At 53.6% G+C, this 19,106-nt stretch overlaps 1 protein-coding gene across 2 annotated transcripts in view; it reads left to right on the plus strand.

Annotated features, from left to right (window-relative positions):
• The window catches only part of Ccdc85c (coiled-coil domain containing 85C), a 72,859-nt gene that overhangs the window by 24,248 nt on the left and 29,505 nt on the right, over positions 1 to 19,106 (plus strand). The gene's annotated exons all lie outside the window — the stretch shown is intronic.

Below are 19,106 nucleotides of genomic sequence, written 5' to 3' on the forward strand. Positions count from 1 at the left end.
TGAGATTCCGGCTGCTCCCTCCTACACTTCCCAGCCATGTGTATACAATTCTGCCCTAACTGCACATGGTTGCACGGTCTCAGGAGCTGCTAGAGCCTCTAGACTGTGGAAGAGCAGCTGAGGGGGAGACTTCATCTACGCAGCTATAGACAAGTCGTTATCCGTGATGCTGGGGTGAGACTTCCCAGTGCTCCAGGTGCCTTGGGGTCACCTGTGTGCGTGTGAGTGTAGGTGCCCTCGAGGCCAAAGGCACTGGGTCTTCTTAAAGCTGGACTTACAGGCAGTTGTTGGCTGCCCAGTGTAGTTGTTGGGACTTGAACTCAGGTCCTCTGCAAGAACAACATGCGTTCTCAGCCACTGAGCCATACTTCTCTCCAGTCTCCCTTCTTGGTTTTGGGGGAGAGTATCTCTCATAGGCCTGGAGCTTGGTGGGCAAGCTAGGCTGTCTCCCCATGCTGGTGTGCCACCAGGCCAACTTCTTTTTTTTTTTTTTTTTTTTTTTTTGAGACAGGGTTTCTCTGTGGCTTTGGAGCCTGTCCTGGAACTAGCTCTTGTAGACCAGGCTAGTCTTGAACTCACAGAGATCTGCCTGCCTCTGTCTCCTGAGGGCTGGGATTAAAGGCGTGCGCCACCACCGCCCGGCCAGGCCAACTTTTTATGTGGGTTCTGGAGATCAAACTTAGGTCCTCAAGCTTGCAAGGCAAGCTTTACTGACTGAGCCATCTCACCAGCCCCTGGCAGTTTATGTACATTCTGTAGATCTTTGAGGGCGAGGTCTCTGTGTCACCCTTGGAAGCATGTGACCGGAGAGGATAAGGCTCTCTAGATAGAGTCTGGGTGTTGGTGACAGCTGAGCCCTGAATGTCACACAGAGGCTGCTGGCCCTTCAGGGAGAGTTTGTGCTGTAGATGACTGAGGGGAGTCCTGGTGCTTCTTCAAGTCTCTGGTGGTCTCCACATGCCCCTGCATGCCCTGCTGTTGGAGGACAACCGCTACTGCTGAGGGTGGGAAGTGGTCCCACCAGGTGGAAAGGATCCCGGAGTGGAACTGGTTAAACAGGAGGGGACAGCACTGGTGTCCACAAGAGAGGCTGGAAAGGCCGTCTTCTGGCGGTAGGTAGTGTTGCCTTTCCATGATGGCACCTGTGCAATGACCTTCGCCAGTCTCTTCTTCTCAGAATCCCTGCTTGTGAAAATGACGATGACCACGGGATGGCCAGCGTCCCTCCCGATGCTTTTCCAGGCCCATCCCTGGGATGAGAACTTTGGCTAGTCCCATTTTGCAGATGTGGAAATTTCAGTTACCCTGGGCTGGATCTTTCTAGCCCTTCACGGGGCAGGGGGCAGCTCAATCCCATGATTACAGAGGTGAGGAAGCAGGAAGAGAGGGTGCAGACCCTCCGGTTTTAGCATTGCCCTCCTGCATGTACCTGATGCCCTTCTGTCACCAAGGATGTCTGGCCAAGAGTTCCACATTGCTTCCAGCTCTCCTACCCCTAGATGGCATAGAGGAGAGTTCTATGAAGGGGACCTGGACACTGTCCCCAGCACTGCCCCTTGTTGAAGCTGTGCTGCTGTATTTGGAGAGACTCAGGGTCACACTGCAGGTTTGCGGTTAGCTTTCATGTTTCCAGAATCTAAGTGCTTGACAGGGCCATCCAGTAGTGTACTGTCCCAAGAGCTTTCCAAGGTTCCCTGCAAATGACGGCTGTGCTGGGGGTGCTCTGGACAGTGCTGGGCTGGCTGGGGATTCCATGACTGCAGGACAAGTCAGCAGTGTGAACTGTGGTGTCTTTCCTGGGTCCTCGGATGCTTCCGGGTGTGCTGGCCGCTTTCCTTACTGCTCCTCGTGGTGGGCACCAAGCCCTGTCCTGGGCTTTGACTTGTGGTGTCTCTCACGGTCATCAGGATGCCCCTGCCATTGCTGTCATCTCATCGTGTGTTTGTTGAGTGCCTGTTGCATTCCAGGGCCTACTTCTGGGCTCCAGGGATCCGGTAAGCAGGACAGAGTGAGGCATCCTTGGGAAGACTAGGGAGTAAATCAACCAGCCACTCAACCAACTCTGGATAAGATTCCTGATGTTCAGAAGAACAAAACAGGTGACAGTGGGTGTGGTCTTGGAAGAGGAGCCAGGCGGACGGGGCTGAGGAGACTTGAAGCTGCCCTTGGAGCTTTCTAGTGGAGTGTGGGAGGGTGAGGTTGCAGGAATGGGACGCAGGTCCTCCTAGCCCTTGGGCAAGAGCGTCTCCAAAGCTGCTGGGAGTGGAATCATTCCATTGTGTGTCTCATATTAAGTCCTCTGGTTTCTTGTGGAGGATGTGGTTAGCACGTGACTGCTGCTGGCCTCCGGGCTGAGTCAGGAGCCTTGCAGTGCCCTGGTGCCTGGGATACTGTGAGCAGGACAGAAAAGTGTCCTTGGGAAGACTAGGAGTAGTCTCCTTCCCACAAGAGGAGATGACTATGATGGACAGGCATCACCTTACTTCCTGGCCCTAGGACTCACGTGCTGTTGGGAAAAGCAGGCCATTAAATCTTACTTTCTGCTTACTCTTTGTCATTTGCGCATGTGCAGATTGGGGGACAACTCCTTCTACCCTGTCGGTTGCAGGAATTGAGCTCTGGTTTGTCAGCCTGGGAGCATATGTCTTTTACCCATGAAGCCATCTTACCAGCCCTTAGCAGTTCATTTTTGAAGGTGCTTCAGCTGTTTGCTGGGCATAAAGGAGTTTATGAGAGGACCACAGCCTGTCACAAACCTCAGGTGCTCCCGCTCCATGAATGTGAGAGCTGTAGTTACGAGGGTATTGGGGGACTCTGAGCTCTGCCACTGACCTCTCAGTGTTACAGCAGCCTGGGCACTTGCATCGTATGCTCTGGAGGTGATCGTACGACTTTAAATTGCATCTGCTTGCTTGAAATACTCATATCATCAGTCACCAGACCCAGTTAGCGTGTGTGTGATTCAATTTCCATCCAGCTTTTCCTCTGGGGACTTCCCAGCACCGTAAATCATCATTCAAGGGGTTGGAAGGCCAGAACCGGAGGTGCCTCAGAGCTCACTTAATCCCCATGGCCTTAGGTGATCTTCCTGCCAGTGGAGGCCTGGCATGCACCCTGACCTGCTGGTGGTATCTCAGCCTCCTGGTCGCAGCACCTGTCACCGCCGTCTCTGCCCCGAGTCTTGCTGCTTCTCGAGAGCCTTTCCAGTGGCGCCCATGGGACACCTCTGCAGTGTTGGCACTCAGCCATCATAGCAGTTGGAGCTGGGCGTTTACTGGTATTGTTGCTGTTGTTATCATATGACTGTCCTGGCAGACCTGGGTGAGGTGGCCCAGGAAGAGATCTGGCCCAGTTAGTGCTTTCGTGGCTACCAGCCCTTAGACTCTGATCAGGAAGTCTAGAGGTCACTGGTGGGCTTCTTTTGTCTTCCCCCGTCTTTGGTGATTCCTGCTTTCTGGTTGGCTGTTTGGGTTGTCTAGAGATAGAGGCCTGGCAGGTGGGCCCCATGGGTATAGGGGGAGGCAAGTCCCTGTACACAGTGGGTGGGGCCTAGCTTTGCATTGGCCCCAGTTGGAGAAACACCTAGTGGGACTGGGAATGGAGAGGTAGCTGACTCACTCCAGGGAAGGTAAGGAACCTTTAGTGTCCTCTGGGCCTGCCCATCTGGGGCTCAGCTGCCCCTTTGTTTGTAGTAGGCTCTGGAGCTTTCTGTCTGTTCCCCCAAATCCCAGGACTAAGTGTTCTATTTTGGCTAGCAATCGAAAAGTTTAGCATCTAGATAGGGTGACCTTGGCAATGGAGGATCGCGGCAACTGGAGTCCATTTGCAGTCTCCTGGGTCCTGCAATATATCGTCACTTCTTCTGTCTGGCTTGGTCAATTACAGCCTTGGTCACATGACTGACTCTGTCCTGTTGGCTGTTACCTCCCCAAAAGCCTCAGTCTTACAAAGCATTTTCGGGGACTTAACAACAAGGAGCTCCTAGGCCTGGCTGTGCTCTCTGCTCCTCATGACTTCCGCTGTGGTTCTTTATCAATAGAATCGCCGACGGGCGCCTGCGTGAAGGAGTCCCCCCAGCTGAGGGCCTGCAGCTTGCAGGGTTCTAGGGCACTTGCCACTGTCCCGAACCTAAGCCAAGCAAAGAGGACACCACCGCGGGGAGCCTTGGGCTTGTTCCTTCTTTTCCTTGGTAGCACAGGGCAGAAATGGCGACACTTCCCTTTCAGCAGGAGGCTGTGGGGTGAGCAGACAGATGCTTAGAACTGACTGAGGACTGCGTGTCATGGCGACTACTGTCCCAAGGGAGTGATTTGGTATCAGGAAGATCCTGTTATGAGTCCTAAATCAAAAATGCCCACTTCGGGGCTGTAGAGAGGACTCAGCAGGTAAGGCAGCTGTAGCCAAGTCCCATGACCCGAGTTTGCTTCTGAGACCTGCATGGTGGAAGGAGAGAACTGACTCTCGTAGGTTGCCCTCTCACCTCCACGTGTGCATTGCGTGCACACATGCACGCACACAACACATGCCCAGGTCCCATGTTGTAGCTGGCCTGAGTGCAGGTGCTCTCTGAGCTGACTCCCGGGGGTCTGCCATACTCCCTGCACCCACCCGCACTGCATCTCAGCACACTCTGCCCACCGCACCCCGGGCCTATCTAAGTGAGGTGTGAGGTGGAGGGCGAACACGTACCCCACACTCTGTGACAGGGTTTCCACCTTGAACTGGTCACTTCTTGGCTTTGGAGTGTCCCAACTGTGTGTCTCAGGGCTGTTGAATCACTGTCTCTTATCTTCATGGAGCCTCCCTGGGTGGGTAGGGGTTGATTTTCATGGCTGTGGGTTTTGACCCAGTGCCAGGGTCAGACTGTAACTGCTTAGACCCTCTGGCAGTATGACAGGGCTATCCTTATGGCATCTGGGGATGCAGGCCCAGATGTTCTGGGAACCATGTTTGAATTTCCCAGTGCAGCTGAGCAAACACCTGCTGGCTCCTTGGCTGATGTCAGGTTCTGGGTTTCCTGATCCCCAGTTTTCACCATCCTGTGGGTAGTGCCATCTCCAGAATATGACGTACAGTTGGTGCTCCCAGGAATAACAACTTGGATCTCTAGGAATAAAGATGAGGGGCTGATAGAAACCTCATTCCTTGATTCTTTCCTAAAGGGTGCTGCTGGGCGTCCTGGTGCACATTTGGAGTTTCAGCTGCTGGGCATCCTGGTGCGCATCTGGAGTGAGTTCAGCTGTTGGGTGTCCTGGTGCACATCTGGAGTTCCAGCTACCCGGAATGGCAGAGTCTGGGAAGGCCCTGGTGTAAAGGCTGGACAGATAGTGAGGACAGAGTCAGGGCGAAGTTGGAATCTAACCTCTCGTCTTTGGCACCTGACTGATTCTAGTACCTTCTTTCTGTACAATATTCCCAACCCTGTCCAGCCCTAGGGACCCTCAGTTAGCCCCTTGCATTTCTGAGGTCCATGAATCTAGGGTTATGCAGGGTGGTAGCAGGTTCTCTGGGAAAGAGGCCTTCCCTGCCTCTAGGACCTGTGTTCCAGGTGAGGTGAGGATGTAGATCCTGCAGAGAGGGCTGTTGTGGTCCCTGCCCCCACCGTTTGAGTTCTGCTGAGATCAGAGGGCTGGCTGGCTGGCAGCCTGTCGGGAGTCACATTTTATCTGCCCTTTTCTCCCAGTCTGTGTCTGGCTTCCGGCCAAACCACTAATAATAACGCAACTCAGAGTAATGCTTACATTGTGGGATATGTGGCCTGGTCTGCCCTATGCTTCTGCCTTGAAGAAGGGCCCTGCTGCAGTGTTCCCAGAGGGATCCCCCCACTGCCATGTCCTTTGTAAGCCCCTCTGCAGACCTTAGCATTGGCACAAGGTTCAGTGAGCATTTCTTTCCAATCATGCTCCTTAGGTCTTACCCAGGCTCTTCTGTCACCCAGTCAGGAGCACTCAAGAGGTTCATAGACAAGGGACCCAAAGCTTGCCCCAGTCTTCTAAGGCCAAGCCCAGCTTCTCTGGCCTTCCAGAAAAATGCCATCTTGTCTGTCACCTGCCACACTTAAGGGTAGGGACCCAAATCCAAAGACTGATACAGCCCCCCAAAGAAGCTAGAGCCCCTTTTCTGTGGAGTGTTGAGCACAGGGGGTTGCCTCCAAGTTATAAACCTCACCTCTAGTGGAAGATAGTGGATTCTAGTCTCAGGCAGAGTTCCCAGTCTGAGGCAGCAAAGGAGAGGATGAGACTGGCTCAGTTGTCCAAGTTTGAACTGGCCTAGTCCAGTGGTCCTTGTTCAGCAAAGACCCAGGTGTTGGGGAGCACAGGAGCCCTCCCTTACCTGCCATACACACTCCCATCTTTCCTTCCAGTCTCCACACCCTCTACACTTCAGGAGATCCATGTGCACGTGACTGTCTTAGAAGTTACCTCATGGGCTTGTCACCACAAACAGGGTGTGTCCCAGTGCTGGGCCAGGACAGGCTGTGAGGAGCCCTGTAGGTATATTCACCTGATCCACCTCACCTGCAGACCCAGATGGGAAAGCAGGATGGGCTGAGCTAGAGGGAAACCAGCTTGGAGACACAAGGCAGCTCTGAGGCTGGCCCCGAAGGACTGAAAGGTGTATCATATCCTTGGTGTATTGATCTTACTGACCTTTGAGGCTGCCAATCTTGAAAGTGCTTGGGATTGCCTCTGCCCATCTGCTTCTCTGTTAGCTCAAGGGTCAGAGCTATCTCGGTGTGCTTTTCCTTTTCTGGTGGAGGCCGAGTGAAGGGACCGGGGTTTGATCTCCCGGAGAAACTACTACTGCATTTGGGAGCCACCTCCCGCCTGCAAGTGGGGGAGCAAGGCAGTGCTGGGCTAGGTGCCTGTCCAGTTGGCCGGGTTTGAACCAGCACCTTTAGGAGCAGGCGGTCCCTGGCAGGCTGTAAGCCTCAGGTCACACCCTGAGTCTTTGTGGATCCTCAGCTTGTCTGCAGCTGACCCAGAACCAGGTGGAGAGAAGGGATATTGAAGCACTAAGACCTGGTCATTTGCCCCTTCTCCATGCCAAGGAGAACAAGAAGGCCTGTCTCCCAGCAGCGGGTGGGGACAGGAGGTGAGTGTAAACTGCTGAGTCTTGGATCAGCCTTGGTTTAAAAAAATCTTAGGCTGTCAGGGACCATTCTGTCCAGAGCCTTGGCTTTCCCATCTATAAAATGGGGCCATAATGGCATTTATTCCTTAGGGTTAAGATGATGCAGGTGGCATGCTTTGCACATCTGCTGGCACAAAGCAAATTCTAAGTAGATACTGGCGGGAGGCGTCAGTGGACCTGTTTCCCTTTAGAGTGGCTTTCAGGATGAGGGCTGGGCGAGCATGGAACCCCTTTAGCTCCTTTGGGACACTTGGGTGTCCGGCCTCACTGTCATCAACACTCAGGACACTGCGTTTCCACAGTGCATCATACCTCTGGGTAGAGGCCCAAGAGGCCGGCACGGTAGCCGTGTGATCTGGCCATGTGATCGTAGACCCCTTTACTGACAGAAGTACCTGGCAAGGTTAGTTGCCCGGGGCCTGTCCTGTGGGCACATCTCAGGGAGCAGTGTGCTGCTCTGGGGCTGATGCACTTGGTGTGTGTCACCAGCCCCATCTGGAGCCCCCCTTTTATTCTAGAATTCACATTTGTGCCATGCCGGTCACTCAGGTGCATAACTGTTAGAGTGAAATTGAAACCCCTTCTCCAGGCTCCTCTTTCTGGGTATAGTGCTGGGGCATCCACCACCAGGCCTGATGTCCCTCCTCTCCACCCCAGTGCCACATCTCTGTGACCTGGGCAGCCGTGCTTCTTAGTGAAGAAAACGATCCACTGGGAATGGTGAGAAGATAGTGTGCCCAGTGGACTGTGGTGTGTGCATGTGTGTTTGTGTGTGTGAGTGTGTGTGTGTGAGTGTGTGTGTGTGAGTGTGTGTGCGTGTGTGTGAGTGTGTGTGTGTGAGTGTGTGTGTGTGAGTGTGTGTGAGTGTGTGTGTGTGAGTGTTGTGTGTGCGTGTGTGTGTGTGTGAGTGTGCATGTGCGTGTAGCTGGAGTTAGTGTAGGGATATGAGGACCAGGCACCCCCAAGGACAGGATTAGACCCCATTGTTCCAGATGCCTGTGCTTTACTTCTAACTGGCTGTGGTTGGCAGAATCGGTTGTGAACAGTGTGCTTGGTGGCCTGTGACTAAATCCTAAGCGCAGCCGGTTGACTGGTGATGTGAGGCTAGAGGCCACCCAGAGAGGGGCAGTCTCCCCAGCTCCCGTCAAGGTGGCTAGTAGCCCCCAGTGGTCTAGAGAATTCTGTATACAGGTGCCTGTTCACCACTCAGTGGTCCTTCCTACTGTGCCCTACGTCTTTCCCCAGGCCTGTCCAGTGTCTTAAGTTCAAATCAGTCTGTATTCTGTAAGGGAAATCTAATTTGCATGGGCACCAGGGGGGCTTCATAGATCAGACTTTGTTTTTAGGGTTCAGAGATGAACCCTGGAATATCTGCTACACCTCAGCTGTTCCTCCCGTCTAACTTGACCCTTTCTGCCACCAAGACCCTGTCCTAGACCCTTAAAGATGCGCACAGGCTACATGGTCTCTGGGAGCACATAGATTTTGAGGTGAGATGGTTGAAGCATGCTGGGGTAGAGGGGAGACTTGCTGTGCCATGCAGCGCACAGGGCAACCTTGCTGGGCTCTGCAGAACAGGTTCCTGCAGAAAAGCGCAGTGCAAGCCATGCACATGTGTACCCAGCTGCAGTGTCAAAATCCTGGAGAGTCATCTACAGGGAGTCCTGGCTCTTCTGTGACCTGCTGGCTTCTCTGGTTTTCCACAGAAGTCTCCTATGGGAAGACAGATGCTGTCTTCCATGGCCGATAGGAACAGTGTCTGCCAAAGGCATTTTGGTAATTTTTAGAACAAATACAGAGGTGTGGACCCTCTGGTATAGCATGATCACTGCTGGGGACTTTATCCTGCAAGCAAGCTGGTAACGCTGCAGGATGGTTGCCCTTATAGGCTGCACCTGGGAAGGAGGGCTTGGAAGGACCAAACTTGGAGGCAGCCCTGAAGGCCACCACCAGATGACTGGTTTGGGAGCCCAGGATGAGCTCAGTGCACCTGCTTGGAGTGTGCCATTTCACAGTCTCCCTTGTTCATGGAGAAGCCTACTGGGGTTGCTGGCACATAGAGACGAGCGCGGCCCACGGGTGGGGGTGATGTTTGTCTGCCGGCTGGTGAGTTCTGTACTGCTGCCTTCTGCCAGCTTTGTGGGAAGTGCGGTGCCTGGCGTCTTCCTACCCACTCTCTCACCCTCCCCCTTCCTCCTGGAGTCTCACAGATGCATTGGTCATGCAGTCACCCCGTAGTTTCACCTGCTCCCCTTGTGGGCTGTAGCTGCCCCAGGTATTCCATTTGGCCAGCCATGTCTAAAGCTGCCTGTGCTCATGAGTTCGAGGAAGCAGAGGCCACAGGGCAGGGGCAGGATGTGTGTGTGTGGTTTGGGCCAGTTCCCAGGCCTCCTGCCCAAAGCCCTGCAGGGGCCGACAGCATGAGCGATTGGTTCGCAGGGGTTGCCCACCACGCCACGCCATCTGGCAGAGCTATTGTTGACCACACAAAGGATGGGTCTCAGCAGGGCAGGGGCAGGGGCCCAGGCCAAAGGAGTGGACAGAGGAGTGGGCGGAGGGATGCTTGGTGCTCCAGTGCACTCTCTGCCTCCAGAGCCGCACATTGTCCCTATCACAGTTGAGGCTTGGCGTGTGTTCATGGGCTGAGGGCGAGAAGGTAAGGGTTGACTCCATCCCCAGAGTGTCCAGCTAGAATTCCTTAGACCACTTGGTTCTGACCTGATTTATTACTCTGCTAAGATTCGAGGGCAGTTTTATGTACTAGGTAATTAAGTGGCATTATAGAAGGCTCAGAGAGTAAGTGGCTGCTGTTTTAATAATTGAAATAAATGACCCCTTGACAGCTTCCCAACTCGATACTGTTTTCCCTCAGTGCTAAGACCCTGATGAAGCAGTGTCTACATACCTGTGTGTGCATATGTGTATATACATGGTCGTGCATACCTGAATGTGCATGTACACATGTGCATATACCTTGTATGTGTACATATGTGTGTATATGCACATGGATGCATGTATGTGCATAGAGATGTCTTTGGGAGCATTCTACACATATAGATATGTACACATATGTACTAGTATGTACATTTATATGCACATGTGTGTGTAAGGTGTGCAAGGGGGAAAGAGCCTGAGCTGGCTCTGCTGTGACTGCTTGTAGTAGAACTCCAGGACACATGTTTCTCAAGTGGAGGGGCTTGCTCTGCATAAACTTACCTTCCATTCTTGAGACCAGGCTGACTTCCAGGAGGTTAATGATATTGATTCGTTGTCCTGATTCGAACCACTCTGGTCCTGTGTGGACTGTGCATGGTACCTGGAGGTAGCTCTTCAGTTTGAGTGGCTGCTGCCTGGCCTAGTGCAGGGTTGCAGTGTTGGGTGTACGGCCTGGGCACTCTGGCCATGCCTATGTGACCAGCCAAGCACCTTCCCCATCCTGGGCCACGGTTATTTCTTCAGAAAATTGGGGAGTTCTGAGGCAATCTCGCAAGCCTTTGCTGTGCCTAGCCACATTGTTCTGTGAGCTGGAGAGGATGGCCAAGCAAGTGGCTAGGCTGCATGTCTTGTCCAGCCTGGCACATCAGTTTCTCAGAAGGTGTGTCACCCCTCGTGTGGCCTTAGTGCCTCCTGGCTGCTGGAACACCGAGGCAGCCTTTTGTCCTGGTGTCTGTGACTATAAGGCCAAGCCCAGAGGCTCCTAAGGATGTGGGTACCTGGGCTCACTTGTGTAGGATGGGTGTGGGTCTCTGGGCTCTATGATTTGAAATCCCTCTTTGCTGTCCCTGCCAGCATGGCATGTCTGTGTATTTTTAAGCCGCCTAAATGGAATACTGCCAGAGTTATTTGGTTGCCAGGGTAACTTGCCCAAGCTTGCACTATTCCAGCTCTTAGATCCAGACATACTTAATTCTGCCCATCACAACAGCAATGACCGTGGGAAGGTTGCCCTTGGGCAATCTTGTTTTTTGAATGACTTCAGCGTTTGGAGTTGGTCACTAGGCAGGTCTGGGACACAGCCCCTGGCTTGATGCATGTGTACTCCTTGTCTGTGTAGCACTACTCCTCAACTGCCCTGTGGGGGAAAGAGAAACACTCTAGGTCCGGGAGAGAGGAGGGCCCAAGGCTGACCTGGCCAGGATCTGCCCCATCTTGTGGGATCCTATGACTATCCTGAGGTGGGGGTGGCAGTAGGGGCTTGGTGTTGCACATCTTTCTGAAGATACAGGCCAGTGCCTGACCCCGGCAGGGAGGCATGAGGCTTGTCTTCCTCTCAAGCTGCCTTTGGACTGGTCCTGCCTTGGCTGCTCTCTTATTCTAATGGGGGAGAAGGGCACAGATTGGGATGGAATCGAGATTCTTCTAGAGCCTCTGGCTGGGTCTGATATAGTGGGGGTGGGCTCTTAGGAGCCTGTGGATTATAGGGCAGGGGAGACTGGGCTGCCCACAGGGCTATGAGTTGTGATTTTGTGCCCTTTCTCCAGTCGCTTCCTCTGTGAGCTTCCTCGGCTTCAGAGTTCAGTCATGTGCCACTTGATATCAAAGAGGAGCGAGAGGAACCAAACCGTTGCGTATGGTGCCCGCTGGCTTCTGTGCGGTGTGAGATAGACCGAGTCTTACAGTGACCAACTGAGAAAGACATAATGGGGTCAGACTTTGTAGTCTTCAGGAGGGGCCGAGTAAGTCCCAGAGCCCCCCCTGTAGCTGAGAAGATAGGACCTGAGGTTGGCCTATGCTTATGTGCTGTTGACCAGAGTGGCCGGCTGAGCCCAAGGGATTTGGGGCTGTGCCTGACTCCTGGGCTTCTGGGGGCCATGTCCTTAGCTACAAACTGGGAAGCCGGGAATGTTTATGAGAAGCTTCAGGAATGTCACATGGGAGCTGCTTATGGTGTCTTGTCTTACTGCCCTACACCCTGATTTCCTGAGCAGAGCAAGGGGCTGCCCAGTCAGTGTACTGTGAAGGGGAATGAGGTGTGGGCCGAGTACCCTGTGCCCACTGCAGATGACTGGGTGGTGGCACAGTCCTGTCTGCTGCCCTAATGTGCAAGAAGCACCTACTCTTAATAACAACAGGACCAGTATTGCAGGCAGGAGGGATGAGGTAGCAGCTGGTCCCCCTGGAGATTGTGTCTGTCCATCCAACTTGGGGTCTTTACACTGCTCTTCCTGAGACTCTTCAGCCTCAGGTATCTACTGGGGGTCCCAGAGGAGTTTCCTGACGACTGCTTGTCTCTAGCCCCTTGATTCAGGGGTCTGGACTGAGGTTCACATTGTCATTTGGTACATTGAGTAGAGATCTTGGCTCCCTGTGACTTTAGGGCCATTGGAAACGGGAGTAGAGCCAGGCAGTGGTGACTAATGCCTTTGATCTCAGTAGACGCAGAGGCAGGCAGATCTGAATTTGAGGCCAGTCTGATCTACAGGGCTATGCAGAGAAACCCTGTCTCAGACACTCACCCCCTACCAAAAAAAAAAAAAAAAAAAAAGAGGAGACCCACCCACTTTTGTAAATGCTCCCCTTCCTCCAGGGTCACAGGGGAGGGGTAGCAATGCTGTCCCATGCTCTGGCCTAGGCTTCTGGCCCATAGTCAGCCTCACTCTGGTAAGGCTTTGTTCCAACCTCAATGTGGGAGGAAGTCCTTGCAACCAAGATGGGAAGTTGTTGGTTCCACTCACTGTATAGGTTGAAGTCTCACAGCCAGGGCCAGTGGACCAGAATCACCTGGTCTAGCATAGAGGTCTGCACATGCCTGGTGTGCCAGCTGATGTGAAGAGCTGTCCCTGGCAGGATAGCCTCTGGTCAAGTAGAGATAGGGACTAGGGCCGGGCATGTTCCCTCTGCCTGCATTGGCCCTAGCCCAGGGGAGCTGTTGGCCTGCGTAGCACAGCTGGCTTCCCAGTGCACTGTAGTAGCTGTAGGTGTCCCTGGAAAAAGGCCTGGCTTCTCCCCTTGGTCAGGGGTTCCTGTGTCACCCTGTGTTTCCAGACTTAGGTGTTTGTCCCAGGATCCCATGCACTTGGTGTCCCATCGGAGCTGCCTTGAGGCTGCTTGCTCAGGGGAGGTGGGTTGTGGTTGGAATCCGGAAACTTTCTCAGCTCAGTTCCCTGTCCCTGAGACTTTTCTTCAGGACACGGGCCATTTTGAGTGTCCTGAGTTCCATGGGTACCTCCTGAGAGTACAACTCCCCTCTTGGTTCTCACTGATGGAATTGAAATACTGCATAGAAGGTGCTTGGAGTCACCTGCCAAGCTTCTTTGAAACTCAACTTCTTTTCTCCCTGGGGGTTGGAGGGTGTGGCATTCCTGTCATCCAGATGTGCAGTGCAGAGCCATGCCTGTCTCCTGGCACCGAGGAGTCATGTGAGGTGGCGGCTGATCCTCCTTCCCGCCCTGAGGCTTTGTTCTAGGTGGTCCTGCCACCACTTTTCATCTGACTGTCTTATTTGTTCTGTTCTGTTTTGTTTTGTTTGATCAGGTTGGCATGGAACTTGAGGCAATCCTCCTGCCTCATCCTCCTTAAACCTGACATCCTCCTGGCAGTCTTGCCATGCGACTAGTTATGACTCTTACAGGCAGGGAAACTGAAACCAGAAACTTCCCAGGCTTGGGGACTAGAGAGAATGGCTCCGTGGGTAAAGTGCTTGCTGTGTCAGTGTGAGGACCAGAGTTCAAATCCCCAGCACCCACAGAAATGCCATGTGGCTGTGGTAGCCCAGTGCTCCAGAGGGAGAGATGGTTTCCCTGGAGACCAGATCCCCTGGGGCAAGCTGGCTGACTGGCTAGACTAGCCGAATCTGCAAACTCTGGGTTCAGATGAGAGACTCTGTTTCAGTATGTAAGGTTTGGAGAGTGAGCAGGGAAGATGCCTAACATGAACCTGTGGCCTCCACGTGCCCATGTGTGTGTACACTCGCACACACGTGTGCCTACACACGTGCCTGGACAAAACAAGTTACCGCCTTCCCTACGTGTGGCTCTTCAGATGAGTCCCCTGACCACCAGGCAAGAGGGCAGACCTTGGTGCATCCCCTTTTGGTACCTGCTTTAGGCCGAGAAGCCTTGGGCACTTGTGCCTAGAGTTTGGCGCTTATGAGCCCAGGCAGCAGCTGGCTAAGTGAAGGAAGAACCTGGCAGGTGGAGGGGTGCCAGGCAGAGCGTTTCTCAGTGGGTGGTTGTTCACAAGAGAAACTTGAGAAAAGTAAAAAAAAAAAAAATAGAAGAAGGAAGAAAAGGAGGAGGAAGAAGAGGAAGGAGAAGAAGAAAGGAAGGGAAGGAAGAAAAGAAGGGAAGGAAGAAAGGAAGGAAAGAAAGGAAGGAAGGTAGGAAGGAAGGAAGAAAGAAAGAAAGAAAGAAAGAAAGAAAGAAAAAAAGCAAGCATAACTTACACAGCCCGGTCTTTTTGGAAAGAGTTCTCAGGGTTGTTGTTTGCTTCTAGTGCAAGGGTGTGTCTGCTGCTAGTGACTGGTATGTGGTCAGCATGGACATGAACACCTGGCTGGGCCAGCACCTCCTAGCTCAGCCCCACTTCTCTGCTGAGCCCCAGAGAGACATGGTGGAGAGCTGGACACAGCCACTTTTTGGGAGGGTGGAGGGACACTGATTTTATTTTATTTCCTTCAGAGCAAATGCCAGCAAGCACCCTGCCTTGGAGCCCCAGGCTGACCTCTGTGCATTATCTCAGCCTCCACCAGACACTCATGCACACTTTGATGTTTGCTGACGGACGGGTGCTGCTGGCGGCGGCGATGATTTTCTAATCTCACACTTAATTGTTGGCATTCTCTTAGGAGACAGCGACCTGTTCCCAGATTAGTAAGCCTGCCATTGCTGTGGCAGAGTAGCTGACAGGTTCAAGGAGCAAGGGGTGGCTTTGGCCATGTAGGTCTGAAGCAGGAGATGCATCATGGTGGAAGGATTGTGTGGTAGGGAAGGCTGCATATAGCATGGCACTGGGGAACAGGGAGAGTCAGAGGGAGAGGTTCAGGACAGGGCACGCCTCCACCTAGATGCCCTCTGTCCAGAAGATTCTCCACCCTCCCGAGAGTCTCAGCAAGTCCGTTAATGGATTCATCTATTGATTATGACAGAACCTCACAGTTCAGTCACGTTGGTAGTGACTGGAGCTTCCAGTGGGAAGCCAGGCCTTCAACACGTGATCCTTTAGAGTGGGTGACTACATGCACACTGTAAATGGAGTCCTCCTCTCTCTCCCTTCTCCCCTCCTTTCGTTTCTCCCTTCCTCCTTCTTTTCTTCCTCAGTGTAGACTCTTATGAAATAAGCATTTTATTTCTCTCAGTGAGATTGTAATTCCTGTCCCTCATTATCAATATCATTGTCCCTTGGGTGGGGACAAGCGACTGGCCTTGTGCCAGGGAGAAAAAGGGACTTAAGGCCTAGGTGTGTGTTCTCATAGGCTGTTGTGGGGTCCGGGTGCTGGGGTGCTTGCTCTTGTCCTGGCCATACCGTTCCCTTCCCCCGTGACCTTGGACCAGTTGGTGACTACCTTTGGCAGGTGCCAGCTGCCAATAAGGCCCTCTGTTCTGTGCTCCCAGGCTCTGAGGGTTCCCTCTCAGGGCCTTGTGCCATTTCCCTGCTGGGACTAGGAGGTGGTTGTTACTTGTCACTTGAGTGGTGACACAGAGGGTGGATCCCTCACACCCTGCCCCTCCTGCTAGGTCCTCCTGGAGGACCAAGGCCTATTTACTCTCCATAGTAACCAAATATTGACCTCACTCTGCACTGGCTCTTGTCTAACCTTTGGGTCTGTTCTGGTTCACATCTCCCTTAAAGAAGCACAGCGTTGTTGGCAGGTGCTGTGGCATACTGCCAGACTGAGCCATACCCACCTGTACCACCCACAGATGGCCACCTGTGCTGGAGGGTTTTCAGAAGCTGTCAGCTCCCTTGCTGACGGAGGGCTGTCCCGGGGCGCAGAGAAGGGTCCAGCAGCACATAGTAAGGTGGTGGCGGGGCCAGGCCTTGAACACAGGCCCTCAGCACAGGGACTGTGACTGCAGGCACTTGGGTGCTCCCTTAGAGTGGACCTCAGGTGCACCCCTCACCTTGCTGAGAGCCTGGGAAAGGCTGGAACCCTCTGAGACCAGGAGCTTTGAGTCTGGGGGTGGGGTCCTCACTGAGTAGCCGGGTACTTACTCCTCGCTCCCTCTCTGTTCCTGTGTGGGCCTCATGGGGTGAGAGAAGCTTGCAGCACAGAAAAATGATGGTGGCCGGCTGTCCCCACTGCCACAGATGCCAGGATATGGTCGTGGACACAGCTTGGGGAGCCTGGCATGAGGCATGTTTGTTCCTGGGTCAGAAGTGGTCCATGTTGGCCCAGTCCAGCAGCAGCAGACGGCTGTCAGCCTCGGGGCAGGCAGGGGATAGTGGAAGGGCTCCTCAGAAGCTGCGGCTGTGGCTCCGGGTGGGCAGCTCTGCTGCAGTTCGTGTGCTGAGACGAGCAGTCCTCTCTGGTCACAGAAGCGGTGGTTGAGGGGCAAGTGCCTCTGGGAGTGAAGGTTTGGCATCTGGGGCCCGAGCTGCTGGGGAAGCCGTGAGCAGATCCCAGGAGGCGGGTTGGTAACTGTCCTACAGGAAGCGATGATAGGGGTGCCATCTGCAGCTCTGAAGTACCTGCCCCGACCCTCTGGCAGCCAGCCACACTTAACCACAGTGCCAAACTGTGGCCGAAGAGGCCAGAACTGTGGTCCCACTGTCCCACAAGCCTGGCCAGCCTCTAAGAGGATGGACTGAAGGACACCGTCCAGGGAAACTGCTCCTGCCTGGGTAAACCCTGACCCCTTATACTACGACCTTGCCCTGTTGGCAGGGACCCAGCCCGGCCTGCCCCTTCCTGCCCATACCCATAGGCCTGGGCAGCAGTGAAAGTCACCCTTCCAACGTCCAGATTTACATTGCTCATCTCCTCTGCAAAGGGCCCTCTCTCTGTGGAGACCATGCTGAGGTCAGTGCCACGTGGAGATTCAAACCCATAGCTTGTGCTGGTGGAGACTTGGAGGAGCTGGGAGAAGATTATGACCCCTCCCTTCCCACAGGGCTCTTGCCCCCTCTTTCAGGTCTGTCCAGCAGCCGCAGGTGGGGACACCGCCTTCTTGCTTACAGATGATGACCCTGAGGGATTCAGAAATGACTAGGCACTGGTACAAGGTCATTTACCCGTAAAGTAGGACAAGCTTTTCTGTGACTAGAAGAGTACCAGAAGCCACTCAGGAAGCTGAGGGTTTCCAGGCCATGCCGAAAGCCAGAAGGTGACCTTTGAGGCCTGGGAACTTATGACTCTCCCTCCTTGTTGTGGGGAGAACTTTGGGTCCAAAGGTTCCAGCTACATTTCTGGATGAAGGAGGCCTCTGGCCAAAGGGCCACTGAGTGAGCTGGTTGGCAGCCCTATGCTGTGCCAGCACCTGCTGTGGCTAGCACTCTTCCCCGAAAAGGGCCTTATACAGGTGTTCCCGCATGTCTCGGGGAGGCTGCAGGTCCCCACTGCTGAGAGCCCTGCAGACATGTCCCCACCTTGCACACATAGGCATGCAGACTCACCTTCAGACTGGCGGGTGCCACCCTTTTTCTGGGACTTAGCTCCTCCCTTTCCTGCATCTGTGGCACTGTTCAGCAGGCCCTCACAGTGCCCTGGTGGAGGGAGGCAAATGCTCAGCTGAGTTCAGGTTAGCCCTGTACAGCCTTCCCACAGCAGAGCATTGTGCTAGGGAATTCAGACCTCTCAGTCTCCACAGCATCTTTCAGGGTGGACGTTTTATCTCAGTTGTAAGTGAAATGGAGCAGGTTGGGGGGGGAGGGACGACTCAGAAGGTGTGTGAGAGTAACTTAAAGACACACAGCCTTGACTCTGAGTTTCTGTGTTGGTTTCCCATGGCTTCCTCCACTAACTACAAATTTGGAGGCCCAAAGATTAGTAAGTTCATTGACTTTCTTGAGGTCAGAAATGCTGAGCAGGTTAGCTGGATGATTTGAGGGAGCCCCTTTTCCCACCTTTCCTGGCTTTCAGAAGTTCCGGTTCTGTGACACTCATGCCAGAGTGTCGGATTCCTTGACTCTGACAGGCTCATGTCCCATTGTCACCGTAATCTCAGCTAGAAAGAGTCCCTTTGCGGGTAATGCTGTTCTGCTGATATCTGTTGTGTTGTTACCGGGGAGACTGAAGCACGAGGGTGCCTGGAGGCCAGTGCTGGGATTCTGGGCCTCGGCCACACTGCTATGCCTCTTCCTTTTCGGTGTACCTGTGTGTGCTGTATGTGTGGTCATATGTGCTTGTGTGTGCACATGTGTGTGTCTCTCTTGATCACTCTCTTTAGTTTGTTTAGTTTTTGAGGCAGGGTCTCTGCTGAACTTGAGGCTTATGAATTCAGCTTTCCTGGCAGGCCGGGGAGTTTTCCTGTGGGCCTCTGCACCCGTGCCAGGTTACAAGGCACACACTACTGTGAATGACTTTTCTCGTGGGTTCTGGGATCCAAGTTCAGGTTCTCCTGCTTGCCCCGCAGGCACTTTACCAACTGAGCCTTCTCCTCAGCCCCTGCACTCCCCCTTCTGCCACGACTCCCTACTGTTCCTCACCCCAGTAGCTGGAGAATGCCTCCCCAACAGGAACCTTGGCCAGGGCAGCTCCATCAGGCTGGGCTTGTCCCTAATCTTTTCCACCACCCTCCTGTTGTTTAGACACTACTTACAGCGCTTGCCTCTGTCCTCCCTGGGCAGATCTTCACTGTCTTGCTTAATTAATTATAGGGATGCTGTCTCCAGGGAGACCGAGTCACAGCCCTGTCATGCCCTCTGGATTGTCTTGGCCTTCTGCCCTCATTTCTTGCAGGGGGTAGAGGATTGGGAATATCAAGGGACTTACTTGTTCAAGTTCTCAAAGCAGGTGGAACTGAGAGCGGCTGGTGGCAAGTGGCTTCCTACTGTCAGGAAGACTTCCTGCCCCCCAGGCCCATTCTCACCTG

The sequence above is a fragment of the Microtus oregoni genome, unplaced genomic scaffold, assembly GCF_018167655.1.
Source record: "Microtus oregoni isolate MIOR12 unplaced genomic scaffold, Mior012 000043F_ref0000047, whole genome shotgun sequence".
Classification (NCBI taxonomy): domain Eukaryota; kingdom Metazoa; phylum Chordata; class Mammalia; order Rodentia; family Cricetidae; genus Microtus; species Microtus oregoni.